The sequence below is a fragment of the Ammospiza nelsoni genome, chromosome 2 (genome assembly GCF_027579445.1).
Source record: "Ammospiza nelsoni isolate bAmmNel1 chromosome 2, bAmmNel1.pri, whole genome shotgun sequence".
NCBI classification, from domain to species: Eukaryota; Metazoa; Chordata; class Aves; order Passeriformes; family Passerellidae; genus Ammospiza; species Ammospiza nelsoni.
Genome location: NC_080634.1, coordinates 85265801 through 85282906, shown reverse-complemented (window position 1 = coordinate 85282906; position 17106 = coordinate 85265801). Strand labels below are relative to the sequence as shown.

The 17106-nt window shown below is 42.4% G+C and overlaps 1 protein-coding gene across 2 annotated transcripts in view; it reads right to left on the bottom strand.

The window, feature by feature from the left end:
• The window catches only part of P2RY8 (P2Y receptor family member 8), a 33942-nt gene extending 28586 nt beyond the window's left edge, over positions 1 to 5356 (bottom strand). For both annotated transcript variants that reach the window (XM_059467055.1, XM_059467056.1), the window contains exons 1-2: positions 5327 to 5356; positions 1747 to 1832 (exon numbers count right to left, since the gene is read on the bottom strand). The gene's annotated coding sequence lies outside the window, so the exon portion shown is untranslated. The remainder of the gene's footprint in view (positions 1 to 1746; positions 1833 to 5326) is intronic.
• Between the last annotated feature and the right edge of the window lie 11750 nt (positions 5357 to 17106).

Here is a 17106-nt window from a genome sequence, read left to right as displayed (position 1 = left end):
TCTTTGACCTTTTTAAAAGCAAGTACCTGCATATGTAAAGAAAAAAGTGTTTCACTGACTTTCTTTAAGCGTTCTCCTTGGTGGCACCAGACCAGCTTTCTCAGTCCTGCAAAAATCCATTTGTTCTTATAATTGCTAATGGGTATCTTCTCTATTTTTCTAAGTATCTTAAATATTGCTATCTTGTGTTATAAGAAGCAACTACTACGGTATAATCCCTCAGAAGTCAGAGGCTGCATCAGAATTTTCCCTGTTCAGAGCTGAAGCTCTGAAGTTCCATCCTAGCTCCACTTCAGGCATTTCACATGTATCCTTTTCTTAAAAAGGTGACCTTTTTGTGACCATCACAAAAGCTTTTATCTGCATCTACTCCCAGGTAGAATTAGTGGCAGAATCATATTTCCCAGAGCATTACACAGTCACTAAAATCACAAAGCTGCTTTGCTTTTTCCTGTAGTTCTACATCTCAGTCAGAATATGTCCTCCAGCAGCAAGTAGATGAGAGCTGAGCAATGAGACAGGAAATGGTCTCCCCCTAAACAGGTTGTTCATTGATTTTTTTTGTGCTGAATTATTATTCTGTAATATTTACCCTTAGGACTCTGAGGAGTATACAACCTGCACAAGGAAGATTTTACTACATGTAAAGCATGTAAATATTAGTAAATTTAACACTGTCAAAACAGTGCTCAGATCACAAAATTCAACTGCTGGGCTGTTACAGTTCTGACATGGTTTTGTTTCACATCAGCTAATGCTGCCTCAAACAACTCTGAGCCACAATCAACTTCTTGTATCTTTCAGGAGCTATGACAGACAAAAGACCATCCCAGAAAAAGAAGTTTGGATGCAGCCATCATGTTATAGAGGCTGAAAACAGTTATTACATGTGTGTCAAATATGCTAAACATCAGGATATGACTGGTCCTAGCAAATTAAGTGGAAAGTAACTGCTGGGTAAAAGCATATTCTGTGTAATGTAATTTTCTGCTGGGTAAAATAATTTTCTGTAGCCCACTAGAGGGTGCAGACACACCTGTGCTGCCTCCAAGATTTACTTCCATGTTTCTGAGACCTGGATATTTCAGGGGTATCTCCAGAGTGTTTGGGGGAAAGACCTGAAAGAATCACACCTTGCTGTACTCTACAAATCCACTTTGATCATGATCAGCATGTAACCCAAAGTCTCTCTTCCTCCTGTTAACTGCTCTCCAGATCCCACCCTCTGTCCTCATCTACCCCAAGTTTGTACTATCAGTTTTTTGGTCTGATAGTACTTTGGTCTCATCCTCACCATTTCACTGCTGACTTATCCACAGTTTCCCACACTATCTCTCATCACTGGCTGTGTTCCAGGGGGATTTCCCTTTGATCCCTGCACTGCTTGACTGTCTCGAGGTGAAGCAACAAAAGTACAAAAGGCTTTTTCTCACAGCTTTCGACTGCTGAATGATTGTACCCTCAAAGTGGGGTCTATTCAGTGTATCCAGGATTCTGGAGACCAGGATTTCAATTGTTCATGATTTAGTGAGTCTCAAAGACCAATCATGCTTTAGAAGGTGAGGGAAGAAAGAAAAAATCCTAGCAAGATTATTTCTGCCTTTGTGCTTACTCACCTACTCAAAGCTTGTGTTCCTGAATATTCCCTTATTGCCTCAGCAATTGCCTCATACAGCTAAACTCTGCATGCAACATCCTGCCAAAGAAAATGCAAAACTTTTCATCTTAAATGTTGCCCAGACTTACAAGCAGCTCCCTAAGGAATTTGTCTCGCCATCTCACTGCTGATGTTTCCGTGCTGCAGCAGATCAGATTTCCTCTATGAGTAAGATCTGCAGAAAGGAACAAACAAGAAATCTTTTAAGGGAAAAAAAAAGAAAAAAAAAAAAAAAAGAAGAGGACATATCTAAAGATAATTACAAATAGTGATAGTGACAAGCACTGATAATATTTTCTATTTTCTTTCACAGCCTTAAAAATATGGTTCACTAGCTGTAAAACATACCTGTGCAGAACCACTAATGCTTCAGAATATAGACATCTGAAGATGAAGAGAAGATAAAAGAGCTCATAGTTGTTGGCCTGCTATTTTCTCTTCTCATTTGTGCAGATGTGAATCAGGTGCAGGGTATATCACAGTAAGTAGCCCTAGCTGCTTCTTCATGACCATAGCAAGGTGTAATTTCTGTTCTTATTTCAAGATTTAGTCAGCAGTTGGGCAAGCAAGGATTTTCAATTCACCAGCTGCTGAGCCTGAATTTTTCATGCAGTAGTGTGAAAATGTGACAAAAATGTGCAGCTCTTGTTGACCAAACTTACAAATCCTTGGCCCCAACCTGAACAACTCTTGGACCCTCATCGGTCTTGTGCAAAAATAGAGAATCTCTCTGTTAGGATATCAATGACAGCTAAAACCCAGTATTTAATTATTGAGCTGTTGCATGAAGCATGCACAGATTTTTCTCTCTCTTTCTCTCATATTTAGCTTTAGTTAAATATTCATCAACACTGAAAAATAAGATTAACAATGGAAATTTTTGATAAGGACAGAAGGCTTCCAATCAAAATACAGGAAAAGATACTGGATCAAACTGACATTACTTGGTTCAAAGATGCAGAAAATTAATTGTGTGGGATATTTCTGATTGATTAGCGACAAAATTTTGACAAAAATTGGATTATATTACCCATTTAAAACCTATTTTAAGTAACAACCATAACTCTCAGGCTGAGTCCCTCTCAGATTTCCTGTCTACAAATAGTAAGCCCAAGAGGAACACCAGCTTGACTTTCCCATTTGAGAGCTGTCAGTAAGACTAATCAAGCCAAAACAACAATCCCACAGACATTTAATTATAAATACAGCTCATTTCATCCAGGAATTCTGGAGGCAGTAGTCAAGGTCCATACTGTAATGCATTTCTGCAATGTCATTTTTCAGAGGAGAGCTACATTTTCAAGCTCCTTTTTCATGCTGTGAAGAGCATGGAACCAGTGTCAATAAATATGCCTGATAAGGAAACCTCCCTTCTGTCCAACTGAAAGCTTTGCAAACATTAGTTCTCAGCAGCAAATCCCCCTGAACTTCTGTTTCAAAATGACTTTTTATCTGGAAACTGTGCAAATGTGAAGTTTGTAAGTGGCCATACAAGTGCACAACACCAGCACGTATTTTAGACGCGTGGTGGCACAGTCTTGTTGTCCCTTCATTTTTGAGCAGGACAGGGGAGTCTACCACAAAACAAGTTGTTGTGGCTGGGTTGGGTCTGGGTTTCTCCCTTCTTGCTGCTTGACCAGAACAGCAGTTACTGTGGCAGACCAAAGCTGCCATACAATGAATCACCTTTCTGCTGTTTGTTTGTTTTCAGTGCTGTTACACGTAACCACTGCACATAACATACTGCACCCTCTGACAGAGGAGTGCACCCTTCTCCCACATCAAACAAAGACACTGATGCTGAAAGAGGGCACCAAGAGCAAACATTTCAAATCACCTGAGCTGGCCTTTTCTGCACTAACAGTCATCAGTGAAAGCCTAATTATCTGCATGGGCAGATGCATCTGAGTTGAACCCAAACCCACGCTGTAAGACAGAAGGTGAACACACAAGCAGTGAGTAAGATGCTGGCTGGTGACAGGGGATGCCTGGGTTCTCTTTGCTCTTCCCACACAAAGCTGCTGAGCACTTTCCCTTGAGCCATGCTTATTCGGTAACTGGGAAATGTGACTGCAGAACTGTAGGCACACCTCAGCCACCTTTCCTTCAGCAAACTATGGCACAGGCTGCAAGAATTTACCAACTAAGGCCATACAGACCCCTAAGGAAGAGCAAATTCCTTAGCACTGATGCTCAAACTAAGACTCAGGCTGATGCAAGTGCTTCTACCCCTGCCATAGCCTCTTCCCTAGCAGAAGGGTGACATGCTCTCTGGTTGTTTCTAAACTGACACAGCTGTTCGCAAGGGAAGACTGGGGCTCTTGATCAGATTGCCTGCACAGGGCAGCTGCAAAAACCAGGGCACAAGTCTGGCACCAGCTGAGATTCATATTAAGTCCCCATCTGTAGATGCAGTGACAAAACTTCATGTGGATCATTGGGTCTGTTGAGCGTGAAATTCATTACAGAGGTCCAATTGCTACTCTATCAGCAGTTTCACAAGTAAAGTGGAAATTATTTAGGAATTAAGTCCCAACAGGGATGGAAATTTTGTGTCTGAATCAAACCAATGCTGCTAAAAGTCCTAACTAGATTCGCCTGACTACTAGGCATAAAATCCAGAAAGCATTTAAACCAAACATTCAAGGAGTCAATATCCAAACATTAAAACTGATAACAAGCAAAGACTTTAAAACCTGCAAATGCAAAAAAACCCCTGAGTCTTTAAAAAAACCCACAAATGCCATACCAGTGTATGATTTTACTCAGGGATCAGCATGGCATGTACAATTTCCCTTTCTGTATGGTGACACAATGACAGCATATTATGACAATAACTTCCCCACAGATGACTATTTTATGCTCGTTTCTGAACTATTAAACAAAACAAAAAGGTTTTCACACAAATAATCCCTCTGCTTGTCTATTAAGAAGCAACAAATGCCGTGTCCTAAACTGCACTCTGTTGTGGGACTTTCTTCTGGTGCCTGTCTGTCTGATTTCAGCTTTTATGCATCAAAAGACCCTGATGAAATTGTATCATTTTATGATATTGTTCCACAGTCACTTGTGTGTGTGTGTTGGGCTGCTGCAAACTGCCAGAGCAGTCTCAGGATGAGTACAGTACATGACTCTGCAATAGCTAAAGCTAGATATCAGCTCCAGATTTATAACTAAAATTGGTGCAAAACTATCTGGGTTTGATTTTTTTCTCTTCTGTCCCCAATATGTAGAAGCTTATTCTTCCTCTTTTTAAAATCAGAGTTGAAAACTATGATTTTTACTACTCTCCTCACTAAAGCAAACTGTATCTGAGAACCCCTTATTTTCTTAGTGGTTCCTGCAGAGTGAACTCCTTAAAATTGGTGATGCATTTTCTTTCTCTTTTACTGCAGTATTCGCTGTAATAATTCTGACTTCTAAATATTATGCAGCATAATTTCTTAACTATCTTTGCTCCATTTTTAAGCCATACAGTTCTTCATTTATTTCTACAGCTCACAGTTATCTGGCACAAAGAGACACATGTACTTCTTGGATTGCAATGAACGTCGTTCTCACTTCAGATGTAAATAATAGGAGGGAGAAAAATCAGTCTTGACTGAGTCTGGCTCCTCTGAAAAACTATTATGAATAAACAATCAAGAAGTGAAAAGTTGTACTCCTTACCTGGTCTGCGAAGTACAGTGCACCTTGAAAGCCTCCTAAATGACACAGAAGAAATAGAAATAGTTGAAAGTTTTTACTCATCCAACCAGACTCAGGAAATGACTATTTTGAAACTATTAACTCCTTCCTTACTTCAAAGTCTTTCAAGCACAGTTCCACTGCAGTTTGGTAATGAATGCTCTGCCCTATATGAGAAGACTCTGATCACCTCTATGAAAGAGAACTTCTGCGTAACTGTGATCAAATACAGTTTACTGTTGAGTGATGCTTATGTAAAGAAATGCAGAAATGACCTAGAGTAATGGCTTAACCTTCCAACTCTCATTTACAGTATAGGTTTAGAGCAGTGGAGCAACATTCTCATCATGAATTCAGTGTAGTGGTGCCCAAGACAGCAAGGTAAAAACCGAGGTTGTTTGAAGGAGTGGCATCCATTACAGCCTGGACAAGCATTTCATATACATATGGTGTATGATACTTTTATACACAGAGGGTCTCCAGCTGAAAGTCAGGCATCCTGGACTATCAGGAGTTAGTCCTCTGCATGTAAAACCCCTCTGTGCCGAAAAATGTACCTGTTTTCCTTGCCTGAATGTATATGTTTGACTAAAAGGCATTTCTGAGACTGAGCTTATAAACGCCCACTAGCCTGAAAGCTATTAAAGGCCAGCTGCCCACAAGAGCACAAGCTGCTTCTGGGGAGTGGACACCTCCATACAGAACCCAAGCTGGCACCTGGGCTTCTAAGCCTGTGGAGAGACCCCATGTTGGGGTTTTCTGAGACAGGGATGGGATTATCTTGCCTAGCTCTGGGCATTTGCACTGCAGATGTCTTCACCAGTTTGCCATTCAACGCACTCTTGAATATAGGCAGTGGAAAGAAAAAGACCTTTGCAAGCTCTTTATCTGGGAATTTTAACATCCAAATAAGAGTTTCTTCTGTTATATATATATATATATATGCTTGCATGATTTTTAATGCAATCAAGATATTATAAAAACTACAAAAAATCCTTATTCTCTGCAATTCTCTTCTTCATGACCATAGCAAACTTAAAAGTTAAGTTTTAATGATTATTTCCAGGAACAAAGACTCCAGAGGCATGCTCCCACAAGACACTGACGAGGCTGGTCTGCACTTGAAGTTTATCTTTTTGCAGTACTCCACAAAAAGAATGAGGATGCTCAAGGTTCTAGATCTGAGCAGGCACTTAGTGCTGTCTTGGAATGGAGGACAAAAGATTTGTGTGACTTTTCAAACTATAGCTATTGATACTGTAGCTTCGTATGCAGAAACACCAGGGCATTTTAATTTGAAGACGGTTACAGGATGGAGACTCAAGTTCTTGCTTTAACTCCTCTCACTTCCACATATAAAAAATTGAAACCAACTGTCAGTATTCTCACCATGAGCCCACAGGTAAACAGGAAGGAGTTTCATTCTTATAGCTTCAAAGAGTACAAAATATATTAAATTGAACCCCCTAAAAACTCCTGCAAAAAATGAGATTAAATTTGCTTCTTTGGTTGTTATATTTTTAAACAATCTTCTTTTAGTTCAAATATAGCAGGCTAGAAATAGAGCTTTTTATTTTCAACTTTTTGATCTTTAAGGCTACAAATAATTAATATTTTGCAACTCTTAATTCACTACAATTTTTAAAGAAGCTTTCCTCTCTAAAACTGGGGAAAGAAACTTTCAGAATGAAAAGACCCAGCATGTACTTTTGGCAAAAAACCAAAAATACTACAGTTCTGAAGTGTTATAATGAATATATTATTAATTAATGCTGCAGTACAATGTACTGTGATATATCATAACATAGTATAATGAAAAGAAAATTATTTAATAAATAAACATACTACTTCTACAAGGTAATCAATTTGATGATGTTCATTTGGCCATGCTAAAACTTCCTCAGAAAGCAATTAAGTGCTAAGAAAGCATTCCTCTAAATTCTGGTCATGTCTTTCAGAATGATTATGAGAAAGAGTGTGAATATTTCTGGGTGAGTTTCCTTTGGGTAGAGTCCACATTTAGCTTCTCACTGAGCTCAGCAGACTCTGGAGTTCACTTTGAGAGTCTTCCCTGGAGCTGTTTCAAGCAGTCTATGAGTATTTGGGATCCTGTCTTTATTGGTAAAAAACCTGCAATTCAACTGTGTTCTCCTGGGAGACAGGGATATGACTGTTGTGTAACATATTTTAGACTAGTCTGGTGGCATTTTAGACTTTATTTTTAGTGATGTTAGAAAGCTGCTCAATATCTTTCCAGTGCAGAGGTCTTCCTCTACAGTCAATCTGCAACACCCTTGAGGTTGACCTGAATGTGCCTCTGGTTTCTGGAGCCTGGAGGAAGCAGATGCAGATGGGGATCTGATTTGCACAAGGCTCTCAGGGCTACCCAGCCTCAGGCCATACCAACCCTTCGCACAATAAAAAGAGAAAAAATAAACGGCTTTGGGGAACTGCACTAAGGCTGAATGTTATCATTCATTAACAGCAACACTATTCCCAGAGAAGCAAACACTGGATTCTCTTCTGCAGCTGAGGAGGATCTGGAGGAAGGCAGAATTGCAGGCTAAATACAGGACCTGATTTTGGGGTCTCTCTGATGGATCTAGCCTGTCATTCCATAAGCAGAAGAAGGTCTAACAGTGGGAGGACATGGCACAATGTTAGCTGTGACATGAAAACAAGAGAGATTTAAGCTGTCATTCCACCCTCCCAAGGGATTCCTCATCTCAACTTGAGCTGAGCTGTGCAGGTCTGGCTGGAGCTCAGCTTTAGATACACTGGGACACAAAGAGATCAGCAGCTTGCACAGGTGGTGGTGGGAGGTCTGCAAGTACAGTGATATGGGAGTGTGACAGTGGGCAACCTCCAAAAAGGAGTCCTGTGATTTGGGAGTGAGAAGATGGAAAAAGTGTAAATCTGCATAGAAGTGAGGAGAAGGTGGCAGGAGCAAGGGAGACTGAGAGAAGGAGTCCCTGATCTGTGTAGGAAGACAAGCAGAACAGAGAGGGACGGAAAAAGGTCTGGAGAATCTATCCTGTATCATAGCAAAGGGGAAGGAAAGGAGAAGAGTTTCCTGAGAACTTCTGCTTCTCTGTCATGAAGCACCAGGAGATCTTGAGCAGATCTCCAGGGCTCAGGTGCTTGGTCCATTCTAGGCAGGTGAGATAACCATGGCAATTGTCCCATAGCAAGGTGAGCTTTTTTGAGGCATGAATGGCAGGCAGGCAACCAGTGAAAAGAATGAGGAGACCCGTGAATCAGAACCAATCTGATTATCTCCAATCTGTGGAACACCCACCCACTCTCAGAACTGAGTTGTGATGCCAACAGTGATAGGAAAGAGAATACATGGCAGGCAGAATACATGACTTTGGTGCTCATTGTCCAAAGGCAACTCTTTTTTGCCCAATGCTGTTGACCTGTGTGCTATAATGCCATTACATATCTGAAGAAATTCCAGTCATCAGTTATGACTGATTGTTCATTTTAGTGCTAACATGAAATCACCTGTGGAGCTTTGAGGAAAGGAGACATTCCTATGAGTTCTTTAGGAATAAGCAGATATCTCGACCAAGTACTTCTAGGTAGATTCATTACAGATGTTCTAGGCCCATGGAGGGGTGGTATGGTGAGAAAGAAAATGTACCCAACAGTTCTTTCTTGCATATGAGATGTGACCTGGCTCCTTGCCCAATGTCACAGCCTTCAAGGGTCAAAACATTTTGTCTGTCAGTTATTCAACCCCCAAACTGCAGGTTTGTGTAATGTTGACCAAGAGCAAATGAATAGGGAAAAAACTCAAAGTGAAAAATTCACGTCAGTGTTTTCAAAATGACATCTTTTCATTTCAGCATAGGAAATTTCTGTCATAGGAAATGACAGCTGCTGCCTAATTGAGTGGCAATGGTAGTAGTACATGATATGGGTCTTTGCTTTGTTTGAGATGGACCTTCCATCCTCTGGGGGAGCATTTCAGTCATTGGACTGCAGAGCCTTTGGGGGCCAGGATCTCTCCAGCCAGATCTGTTCTGCCACGGCCAGGGAAACTTCCTACTTTTTACACTGATGTGAGTGTCCTGGTCCCACCTCTGAACCAACCTGTCTCAAGACTTCCAGAGTCTCAACATCTCCTCCTCCTCCAAACACACTCACACTTTCCTCTTGGTTTCTATGCAAAACTGGAGGGATTTGCCAAAGCAGACTCCTGGCATATGTTTTTCTTGCAGCAAAGGTTCAGGTGAATGAAGGGGTGAATGAAGACAAGCAAGGGGTGAGTAAATGTCTGTGAAGGAATAGAGGGAGAGTGATGACAGATGGCAGAGGAGAGTTAATACTCTGTTATGTGCAAGGGAACAGAGAAAAGGGGGGAAAAGCCCTTAGGTAGGATGGAGCAGGGGGCACAGTCACCAAATCAGGAATAACCAGGGTCATCAGATGCATTGTGTCGTGCATCAGAGTGCAAGTTAAGATGCAGCATTTGTCTTTGCTATTCAATGTTGTACAAAATAAATCTGTGGTCCAGTGACTGGTGACTGCTCCTGGGAGGGAAGTGATGCTTGAATTGAGAACCAAGATGTGTCTCTGTTTCCTGCAGCTGAAACGAAACCTCACTTTGTGAAACGCCAGAGCTCTGTTTCCAGGTCTGTAGTTGCCACCTCACAGCACTCCTGTGAATCTAGCTGTCCCTAGACCCCCTAAAAGCATTTTTAGGAAAAAAAAATCCCAAATGAAAAAATGTCTCTGGATTGAAATTAAAAATTTAATCAGCACAAAATAAAGTACAAGTTTCTTGATCTAGTAGACATTAATGAGATTTTTATCTCTGATCCTCACCATGGTGTTGTTTTTAAGGTTCTAATCACTCTGTCATTGCTGTTTTGATCTCTGCCTCCATTGTGATGGTTCAAAACCCCTGTGTGAATAAATCCAACTGCACAGCATGAAGCAGCTAGAGCCTTAGCTTGAATTGACTCAGCTTTGAGAAAACATTTAACTGCCTTTGAAATAGCTCAGAAAATTGCACGTTTGCTGACAGACTGCTGGTCTGACTAACCCATACAAGGCAGATTTCAGTTTGATAATCCTAATAGTCAGTCAGCCAGTCTTTAAAAGTGACTTCCCCTTGCTCTTATTTTTATTTCAGAGTGTTATCCCTATATAAATTAGTTTCTCTTAATTTTCCAGTCATTGTAAAGGAGGAGGGAAAAAAAGTGCAGGGATCAGAACTTCTTACCTTATTGGAAGTATTTTTCCTCCAGGTGTATAAAGTCCAATTCTGTTTGTCATTAGAAAAAAAAAAAAGCATCTCAATTTCAGCCTAAGGCTAAGACTCAGGACTGAGAGTGTTAATTCTGTGAGAGAAGTGTTGGAAGGAGGCAGGATCCATGACCTTGGTCTATCAGGTTGCTGCATTTCACAGAGGCGACTTTCCCTCAGACAGAGACAAGCAGAGTGATAAGAAAATTACCCAAGGTAACTTGGGTTGGGAGAAAATGTAGTCAGTGGTCACCATTTTCCAGGCACTGTTTGAGCTGAGCCCCCAAGATCAGGCGGACATGGCCACATCCCACACTGCTCTGAAGCCCTCCAAAGTGGGGGTCAGCTCAAGAGACAAATTTCTGTGATCCTGCAGAAAGCAGGGGTCCCTCTACATTCTTATGATAGAAGGAATTGAGAGTTACCTCAGAACTGAACTCTGTCTTGGGTCTCTGCCCCATAGTTCTCAGGAGATGCTGGTAAAACCACACCAACCAAAGCAGACATATCCTTGGGTCTCAGTTTCAGGGATCATGCCTTGAAACTCCTAGGGACGGACCAACTGAAATCAGTATGGGCAAGGCTTTGGTCAAAGCTGTGTTACTAGGGACAGAGCTTTGGGCAAATTCATCCAACCGGTTCCTACTCCTCTGGACAATCCACCCTTTGAGTCCCTCTCTCTTCAGCTTAGAGAGAAAGGATGTAGGAAAGGACCATGTCAAAGGCCTTACAAAAGTCCAGACAGACAACATCTCTCCCCTAGTCCCCTGCTGTAGTCACTCCACTGACAAAGGCCACCTGGTTCTTCAGGCAGAGCTTGCCTTTGGTGAAGCTGTGCAGATGGTCCTGAGTCACATCTCCATCCTCCATGTGTCTTACCATAGATTGTGGGAGGTTCCATGATCTTCCCAGGCACAGAGGTAACGCTCATAGGCATCTATTTCCCACAGTCCTTTCTATCTTTTTTAAAGATGGGTAAAATATTTTCCCTTTTTCCAGTTACCAGGAAATTCACCTGATTGTCATGAATTTTGGAATATCATAGAGTGGCTTGGCAACTACAATGGCCAGTTCCCTCAGGACTCTGGGATGCATCTCATCAGGTCCCATAGTCTTATGCACGACCAGGTTCCTCAAGTGGCCACAAACCTGATCTCTTACAATGGGATGCACTCTGCCTCCCCAGCTATCAAGGCTCTTTGGTCCCTTGCCCACCAGACTTGTTTCCTGTCAGACCTCAGTAGCCAGACCAGACACTTTGGTGGCTAGTGGGCAGGAAACCAATGCTTCCTGTCTGCCTGTTCCCTGATTGACCAAGGTCATGGATATAATACAAGGTTTGGGTTGGAAGGAACCTTTAAAGATCACCTAGTCCAACCCAAAAGGAAGGACGTGCAAGTGGGAAAGCCTTTCCTCAGGCTGACCATGCTCCTAGATCCTTGTAACCACTGGACAAAACCAGCAGGAGAATGGTCAGCTCTGGCAAAAGTCAATACCTAGGGAAGCAAAATATCATATGTAGTTGAAAAAAAAATTATAATGCTTTGGGGGTTATTTTGCTTTTTGTTTTATCAACTAGAGTGTTTCAGGGTTTGGGGTTTTTTTTGTTTTTTGGGGGTTTTTTTTTAAGCTATTTGAAAAGTGAAGGTGTTTTTTTGATTTGTTGCCCAGATGTAAGAGTGACAAACTGAAATATGGCCAGTAGATGCTTCAGAGCAGCCATCTGCTCTCAAGCAGAGGGTGTTGAAAAAGGAGGCTGTGGCTGTTGCATACAGGATGGTGAGATCCCTGCAGGTTTTGGTTGTGTTTTTTTCTCCTTTGTCCCCATCTTGCATCACACAGCTGCTGGGAAATTGCATTCATCCATGTTTGGGTAAGCAGACACTGTCATGTCTTGTCTGCCATCAGAAATACTTTGAAGTCAAATCTACTTTTACTCCCAAGACAAGGTGTGCAAGAAGCAAGCCTGCCTACTGAGCAGGAAGAGAAAACAACAAGTGAAAGAGTTACCAGCTGGATAGCACCAGCAATTCCATCCACCAAGAATCAGGTTGTCATCTGGGTCTTTAAGAAGACTCAGGATTAGGCCCAACAGGGAGGATGGAAAAACTATTTTTTTTTTTTTTTAACTGTTAAAATGTTGTTTTTCAGACATTACATAAGACATCCTATTTATCTCTAACTTCTCACTCATTACAAACAGATTACAGGAAGGAAGTACTCCACCCAATTTCTTAAATTATCATGCACCATTGCTTAAAGGTGTCTCAAGAGAAGTCTGTTTTTACCCTTTCTTTTTAAGAAAAAGAGGAAAATAAAAAACCCAGATGATCTTACTGCTCATTAATTATTTATTGTACAGCTATTACATTCAGAAAAGCTCTTGATTTTTCCAGACACACATTTGCTAAGAAATCGTTTCAACAAGATACAAAAAAAATTTTTTATTTCTTGCAAAAAGGGAATGGGGTGTGTGAGAGGGGGAGGTCAGGTTGTGCATATTTCCAAAGGGCTTGCAGTTTAAATCAGAAACCTGGATTCCATTTCCTATGACAAATGCATCGGTCTTGTACTTTTACTCTTGTAATTTACTCCTGAGACCATCACACAAAAAAAGCAAGGGTCAAATTATGTTCCTGGCTCTGCCAAGGTGCAAGTAAACCATGGCAGCTCCTGGAATGATTCCAGTATTCCTGACATCCTTATGGGGCAATAGCCTTGCTCCTGACATCCTCATTGCCTTTGCTTGCAAAGCTGTGAATTCAGAATTCTCCCATTCAGGGCAGGGCACGCACTTGGAGGTGACTCAGGCACAAGCCTGCTTGCTTATGGCTCTTGTGTTGGAAGGGCACTGGGGAGGGGAAAGAAGGGAGGAAGTAAGCAGCATGGGTCAGGAAAGTCTGTAGCTGCCACCTCACAGCGCTCCTGTGAATCCAGCTGTCCCTACAGGAGTTTTATAGGAGTGCCCAGGCAGCTGGGCAGGAGCTGTCTGGGGCGCTTGCTGTGACCCATGTTGCTGTGACAGGTGTTTCTGTGACAGGTGTTGCTGCAACAGGTGCTGCTGTGACAGGTGCTGCTGTGACAGGTGGTGCTGAGACAGGTGTTGCTGGGAGAGGTGTTGCTGGGAGAGGTGTTGCTGGGAGAGGTGCTGCTGTGACAGGTGCTTCTGTGACCCTTGTTGCTGGCACAGGTAGTGCTGTGACAGGCGTTTCTGTGACAAGTGTTTCTGTGACAGGTGCTGCTGTGACAGGTCTTGCTGTGTCCCGTGTTGCTGTGACAGATGTTGCTGTTACAGGTATTGCTGTGGCAGATGTTGCTGTGACATATGTTGCTGTGACCTGTGTTGCTGTCACAGATGTTGCTGTGGCAGGTGTCCTTTTAGCTGCAGGTTTCCAGAGGAGTGGCAGCCTGCTGGCTTGGACAGCCACAGTGCTCTGGCTGTGGCTCAGCTCGGGCTCCCTTGCGACACAGCCACAGCCCTATGGAGCTGCTCCTGTGGCTGAGGCTCCCTGGCAGCAGATGTGGACCTGGGAGCAAACCTTGGGCAGCAGGTGAGGCTGCCAGGCCAGTGCCTGGAGGGATGAGAGGTGCAGAGCACCAGGCTGATTTTCTGCTGTGCTTTGCCATACCCTTCAGACGTTTGCGGGTATGTAACATGCTGGGCCATGCCCGGAAATGGCAGATAAAGCACAAACACCATTAGGAAATGTGTGTGCAATGTGTTAACACTCAGTGATCAACAGCGCAAACACTGATGGCAAAGAGGAAACTAAATTTACTTAGATTGAAGATAAACTGTGGATCCTTCTGCCATTCAGTTTTTAACTGCAGGGTCTGTCAACTCATCTGCACTTACCCTTGACCCAGGCAACAATGTATTTTTCTCTCAGTTCAGATATTTCTTTGCTCCATTACTGAATGTTTATTGTATTGTCTTGCATCATTTCCTTTAGGAATGCAAATGGGAAAGAAGCTTTGGAAAAATTCTTTTAAGCCCAGGAAATGTAGTTCAACAGGGTGCAGGGCCCCTGCATTAATGTACACCTTGCATATCTAATTCAGAGACATTCATATGCTGGAGTGTGCTGATACCAAGAAAGATCATACTCAGCTATTCATACTGAGCTATTTTGTGATGGTAATTGTCTCCCAAAGAAGTTGCAGTTGTTCTGGCAGAGAGCAGTTTGCTGTCTAAAATAGCAGTCTTTTCAGGTTCACAAAAAATCATGAAATGGGCATCTATTCTAGATTAAATGCATTTTCAGTTCTGCAATCCTTTTCTCAGGGAGTTCTCAGCATATCTTCATTTCCAATGCATGTCTCAGCAATGTATCTGCAGATCTTCATTTGTGCCTTTCCTTGAAACTCTTTGCAGCACAATAACAACAACAGGATCAAAGTGGTGACTGTTTAATGCCAACAAAAGCTTATATGACCCCAAACAAACTCTTCAGTTTGGCAATATAGGCTAACTGGATTATTGTTATCACTGTTTCAGGCATATAGAACATCATAAAAATCCTACACAATACAAAGTTGAAAGCAGCAGTGTCCTTTTTGGTTTCCCTGAACTGTGTACAAGAGGAAGTGAAAAGTTTTTAGTAAGAAGTTTTTGAATAACTGTGATGCCATTGCTACTGAGCAGGAAGAGACACGTGAGCAAAAGCAAAATCTCTAATGTAAGCAGTGTTTCTTCAGGAAAATGTAGGTCAGGGAAACAAACAGATCAGTTAGCTGTTGTCTGTCATTCCTGCACTGAAACGTGTGATGTGTCTTCCTAAATTAAAGAGTTGGAAAAGGTGCACACCAAAAGGAGCAGATTTGAACACGTCAAATGTTTGCAATGTCAAGGCACTCAGACAGTGCCTGAGGCAGCCTGCAGTGCCTGCAGCCTGAGCTGTAGCATCACCTCCTTCTGCAGAAAGCAGCACCTGCAGGGTGACAGAGCAGGGCTGGGGAGCTGACTCTTTGCTGAGAACAGCAGGCAATGCAGGCACTTGTGCTGTAAAACAAAGGGCTGCTGCTCAGTTTATGGGGGAGTTTCACAAAGGGAGCCCAAGGCATCAAGGGAGCCACAGGATTCCTGCCAGAAGCCTGGGCTGGCAGGGGAATGAGCAGGCAGAGGACTGACAGGGCAGTGTGCAACTTTTGGTCTTGGGCATCTCCTCTGTTTTGGCACCTAATGCTGCCACAGTTGTAGGGTGGATTTGGTGATCTCTACTCAAATTGCTTTACAAAGTGAAAAAAATAAGGCCTCTTTTTTTTTAAATGGAAGAAAGCCAAATGAGAAAATAATAAACCCATTATTTTTTAAAAATATATATATTATATATATTTTTAAGGAACAAGTGCCCTTACAAGTGCCCTACAGAAACCTTTTCACTTCTTCATTTTCATCTCAGAAAAGAATATACATTTTCATCCATAAATATTTTTAATAGTTATTTTCTGCAGTATTTAAGATGTCTCCCGGTTGTAATAGCAATTTAGGTATTGGTACATAATATATCACAAAAGTGTGTTCTCTTAGGCATTCTGAGTAGCTGTTCCACCAGTTGAATATTTCCTTTAATGTATGTTTTTAGCCCCAGTCAAGGTATTCCTTCTTTCTCTGGTGGGGAAACACATGCTAAACCTGTGCTGGGAATAGCTTTGTGGCACCTGCCTTGCTCTGTGCTTGAGATGTCATTCTAGAGAACAGAGATGGGCAGTCAGCCTAAAGGCAAGCTCTGCTCTTACACCACCCAGCTGCTCATTTGCCTGTGATTCCCACCACCCCTGTGAAGGTAGGCAGGGCTCACTGCTTGCTCCTTCTCACCCCACAGTTTGCCACAACAGAAACTGGAGGACAGAGGGGAGAGGAATTTGGAGATTGAAAAGCACCATCCCCATGTGAATTCAGAGAAAGTCCCTCTATCCCTCCCTGGGTTTCCTCCCTGAGCATTATGTGGATTTTCACTTTTTCCATCCATCCTCTGAAAAGGACCCACTTATCACCTCAGAAATTCCAATTTTCACTTGCAACAGCTCCTGCTGCTGCAAGGTTAGTGAGGTGTAGAGGGAGTCTTGGGCAGGCATAAGAGAAGACAGGTGATGGTGACTTCCTGGTGGCCTCTGCCATGATGCTGAGCTCCTGAAGCTACAAATGATAAGTCCTCAGCTAATTGTTGGGCACCACAATATAAGAAAGAAAGTGTCCAAGGAAGGGCAATGGAAATGGTGAAGGGTCTTGAGGGGAGATGCTGAGGTCACTTGGCTTGTTTAACATATTTTTGTAGCTCTAATGGAGGCGTGGGATGCAGCAATAGCTATGCCAGTTAAGGTGGCCAACTTGCTGGCCCACTATGAGCCATTCTTCTCTTACATGACCTGGACACCTTTGGGATGCTGGATCCAGTGGCAGAAAAACAAGCCTGTTTGCTCACTGGGAACAAAAATTCAGTCCAAAAATATCTGCAGCAGCATTTTCTTTGGTTGTCATTGACCAGTTCAGCACTGAACAAACT